Raw genomic sequence first — 5,226 nt, forward strand, 5'->3', positions numbered from 1 at the left:
ATTTTGTGATTTCTGTCCCTGGAAGAATGACGAAACATGAACTGCATGAATGTCCTATACATCTATTTTTTTTTTCAGCTTACATTTTCTGCACTCCGATGAGTTACAAATACAATCTCTCCATTGTGTACAAACTTCGAAAGAACTACAAAGAAAGCACGGCAAACCGGAACACTATGGGCCCGACTGTGACGCGGCGAGAGGAACTTGAAAAGGAATGAATATTACCAAGGCGAAGTCCCAGAACAACTTCATATTGCACAAGCACTTAACATGGCCTCACAGCGGAACGGCTCATGACCCGCGGACGTATGTGTGGAGTGCTTTTGGCTACCAACAACAGGTGCATACGTACAAGGAGGTCGACCTTGGATATGCAGCGCCGACAATGAGTGCATGTTACGACGCGTAGGTAAGTTCCATAGGGTCAATGGAGGGGCAGAGACGCGCTCGAGATAGGATCTGTTGTTGAGGTATCGTGGCGCCGCCACAGAATCTCCGGGAGCGTGCCAGAGACGAAAATTGCTAGGTAAGGGCCTCCGGCGCAACTCCGTGTTGCGCTGGCCAGTTCTTGCGCGCGACCGCGTGACGACTTGTGAGATATTATGAGACGTCGCAAGTGCGTGATGCGCACACCTGACGCAACGCTCGAGGCGAAGTGACGAGATGATTGTTACAATCGCGGGAAGACCATGACGATTGTCTGCCGACTTCATCGTTTTGACAGCTCCGCTCCTGCTAGTTATACGTCCCATTTCCTTGCCGGGTCGCCGTTGCTTCCCTTATCTGTCACCCATATCTTCCTGAGCTTCTATGATGTAGAACTTCCCTTAATGTAGTTCTACCACGTTTATTCTTGTCACGGACATAGATTTCAAACACAAGGTTCTAATGTTAAACTGCTTACTACCGAGAAGTAGTCACTGTTCTCTTTTTCCTGATCGTCTTTTTCGTCGGCAGCTTTACAAGGATCACTACAACTAACATGAACGGGTAAGAATGACTGGACTCGGCCAGTAAGTTTCTTACGATTGCTTACTCCCTTTGGGTACTGCAGTGCTAGGTGTTGCATGCACGGAAACACCAAAAAGTAGGGACTTCTGACTGGCTTGTTTTCAGGAGAGCCTGGCATCTTGACGTCACGTATGATCAACGATGTATCGCTTCTCCCAGAGGCTTAGTATTTACCAAAACTGCATGCCAGGTGCCGGTAATAGTCTAGTTACACAAACAATTACTATTCAAACATTAGCCTTCGCGGCGATACAGATATATCGAATGCCAGAGTTGATACTTTCCGCTAGCTGCATATGTAAGAAAGACGTGAATGTTCGCGCTCCTTAGCGAGTTTCGATCGCGTCGTTCTGTTTTCTTAATTCACTTGTAACGTCTTGCGTGAACGAACATAAATGAAATGCAGCGTTTAATATGAAAGACCTAACACTTGCCATTAAGGCTGGATTCCAAGAAAGCGGTATTTGTGTGCAGATAATCATATTTTAAACAAGCCACGTCCGAGAAAAAAGAACTAATATTGCGTATCTCCGCGTTACCGCAGTGTCACCGCATTCTTTGAGCAATTTACTGCTACCAGATCTTCTCCCGATCTAGTATTCTGAGAAACCTTGTCGACTTATCGGAACTATCCCTTAACGGGAAAGTAATGCTTGTAAGTTGTTTTCCTTTAATTGTTCGCCACATCCGCCTCCAGTTCTTAGTTAATGGGTCCACGCTGAAAATATGTGCGGAAGTCGTCGATCGGTAACTCCACCGCCTCCTTCACCGAATAAAATTGAGGCACGAGAAAGGTACTAGTAGATCAGAAAACGCTACCTTTACAGTGATTTCATACTTACGCCCTCTTTTTCTGTTTAAAATATGCGTTATTCGTTAAAAAAAAAATTACGTCGGCGACTGGGACGGCCCTTGACGTCGCGGCACTTCCGACTCAACGCCTGCCGACGGCGACTCGCATTCCTCGACGTAACGCGGGTCGTTCTCACGTTATTAACGCGTACGCATCGCGCACGTCAGGTCAGGAACGCGGCATTGTTCGCGTGCACGAGGACGGACACAACGAGAGGGAGGACCTCCCTGGAGGCCGGCCGTTTCTCAAGCGCGCGGTGGTTCGTGCACGCCGAAAACTCAAGGGCGAACTCGTTGATGCCGGGAGGAGACGCCGTGCCTGCCTCTGAGGAGCGCGCCAAGAACGTCATCTTGCTTGAGGCGGCGAGCGCTGTGGACGAACACAGCACCGCATCTGTTCCGTGCAGCGCGAACAAAGGCGAGCGCGTGTACCATTCCCCGCTCTCCTCGCTTTAGAGGAAGTCGAACAGCAGGGCGGAGGAGCACGAAGCTTCCCGTTGGAAGAGCAGAAAAAGAAAAACGTGCAAGTTGGTTTGAATTTCTCGATTCGATTGGCTTGCGTAGTTCATTAAATTCTTTAGCATAGTGCATTGGGTTCACTGAGTCATTGATTAGTTGTTGATTTAGATTCAGCGCCGTGTCTGTCATTCTTCCTTTGCATCGTCTTCGCCTCTACTGCCGCCTACAGCCATAAAGCTTCGTCTTATTTGGTGCATGCCACGTGATGAATTCGCTACCAGCCTTAATATATGCACGTTGGTCAAACTATGCCAACGAACTACACCAGTTAGAAAGCTGTGTAACATGATGAATGAGGCAATCTACGTCGGTCTTTGTAATGCAGGTTGCATAGTTCACCCTATGGAAATCACAGCCCATGCAGGTTCAATACGCTCGGGTACAAATAATCACGGAGGCCAGCATTTAAGAGAGAGGATGTTAAATCGTGGACGGACGTTGGAAGCGTAATTTTGGTTTAGCACTTCAATTTCTTTCTTTTTTTTTTTGTAAAGGTTCACGGAAATTGCTAGCTTCAAAGAAGTCAAGCGTCAAGTTAGCGACTCCTTAACCCTACGCCAAAAGATTTCTCCATTCCCGCGAAATGTTTCTGTAAGAGCGATAAAATCATGCTAATATGATACATTAGGGCATGACTTACGTGAAAGTATCCCATTGATTAAATAAGTTCTGCAAACGCCCTGTCATTAGTGGTTTGATGAAGAGCGGTTTATAAAATAGGAATATTGTATGGTTTGAACGCTCAATCTAATACGGTTAATGCCGATCTATTCGAGATGCTGCGTTGCTTTTGCGCACTATATACTCCAGTAGCGCTGTTTCTGAATTATACTAGTGACGCAGATAAGGAACCGGGCGTTGACATATGCAAATAATGTGGCGTAAGGTCACTGTCCGTGCAGAAGAATCCTTCCATAAATGATTTGTATTATGCGTGTCTTGCACTGTGTGTGCGCGCGTGTTTGTTGCTGACTTTTGTGATACCGGTGGCACCGGGGCTTCTACAAAACAAATATGAATGTACCCCGCCAATACGGGCACTGCCATGTTCGTCTACATCCCCACGCAGCCTCTGTCACCGCTTATCAAAAGTGTTACCATTCAGGATGAGCACAGGTACGTCTATATTGTCACTACATTGCTCTCCTTTCTAGCGGGGAGCTCTCCTTCACCGGATTATCACTGTTATCGCTAGGCGCAAGACGCGCCTGCTCTATCTGAAGTTTCCCGATTCTTGTCACCGATTCTACAGTGAAAGACTATTGTCTTATTGGACTGCACGCACGACGCGAATACAGTATTGCCCGCTCTCCAGCGCACGAGAATACCAACGATAACTCTGGAATGTACAGCAAAGCATGCGTACATAGCGGACGTACTCGGTTCGATAGATTCGACGACCGACTACTGTTTTAACGGTTGTCGTTGTGATTTCATATCTGCTTGTTTTTCTGAACAAAAGTTCGCCCAAGAAAACTCAGGGGCTTAACTCACAGTTTTGGCGGTACTTGATACTTCGCCGTCCCTACAACGTGACGCTATCACATCTTTCTACTACAGTGGACTAATTCTGACGTTTCGCTTCAGTGGGCTAGCCGGAAAGTATTAGCAACGCCTGCCCACGGTATGGCCGCATCGTTGGACGCACGCGTTTGGCCTCGAAGAGATGTCTTGGATGTGAGTCAAGGTATGTGGGACGGGCGACGCCGGCAAACCTCACTGTTGGCATCGTTCCGATAGCGCGCCTGTCACCGTCCTGGAATGTTGCTGCAGCGCGACACAGAACATTCTAGAAACATCGTTGTTCGTTGTTTCTGGATGTCTCTGTCAAGGGTGCACGCGTTGGAACGTCCGCCATTCAGCCTGAAAAGTTACGAAGGGCTGCACAGAAGTTTGCGCCGGTTTTGCGCGTTTAGTGTGGAAAGTGAAGTAAAGTGTCAAGAGTAACAACAAGCATAAAAACACTATTCAGACGTTTCATTTACCGGTAGTCTTGGTTGTTAAATATGAATCTTCGTGATAACCAGTTTCAAGACAATACGGTGTAACGACAGAAACTCGGTGCATAACAACACATCCGAACAAGCAGACACAAGTGTATGTGTTGGAGTCTGTCCGCAAAGGAAATGTGTGTTACGCGACTTGCGTACCTTGGTCCCCTCAACAGCACGAGAGTAATGGCATGTAAAATGAAAAGAGGGATACAAAAGATGAGAGTGAGAGCTGAACGCGTGCGGATGCACGCGCCTGGCGGGGAGCAGTATAGGCTCCTTGCTGGTGGGAAGATAGGCGAGATCCCTTATCTCACTTGCGACACGATATGACACCAAGTCATAGCCCACTCTCGCCATACGGGTATCTCAAACGTACAGGCACGGTCCACTCATCTTAAGAAAACAGAAAGGTGGGCAAATTCACGAACATAGCACCGCAGGAGCGGATACGCGCACAGTACTCCTAAAGGGAAAGAGAAACTAGAGGAAATGCAAAGGGGGGAGGTGGCGAGGAGGAGGCAGGTTGCAACAGATGGAGGTGTGTTACGTGGCAGAAATTGTGCCCTCTTCCGACCCCTCGTTATACACGACCAGAGAAGAGACACGCGCAGCGGCGGTCTCGGTTTCTTCTCCGGCAGTCTGCCTTCTTCCCGCTCCGCCGCCTCCCTTCCTTGCAAGGACGTGGAACGCGTGTGCGTGCGATCTCGTCTCCTTCTCCGTGCCCTTTGACACCGCAGCTTCCTTTTATTTATTTTTTCCATTTTATTTTACTCCGCGCCTTTCTTCCCAACATTCGGCCACACTTCTAGTTCCTCCAGAGCCGTAGGAGGCACGCCGCCGCCGACGT

The sequence above is a fragment of the Dermacentor andersoni genome, chromosome 6 (assembly GCF_023375885.2).
Source record: "Dermacentor andersoni chromosome 6, qqDerAnde1_hic_scaffold, whole genome shotgun sequence".
NCBI classification, from domain to species: Eukaryota; Metazoa; Arthropoda; class Arachnida; order Ixodida; family Ixodidae; genus Dermacentor; species Dermacentor andersoni.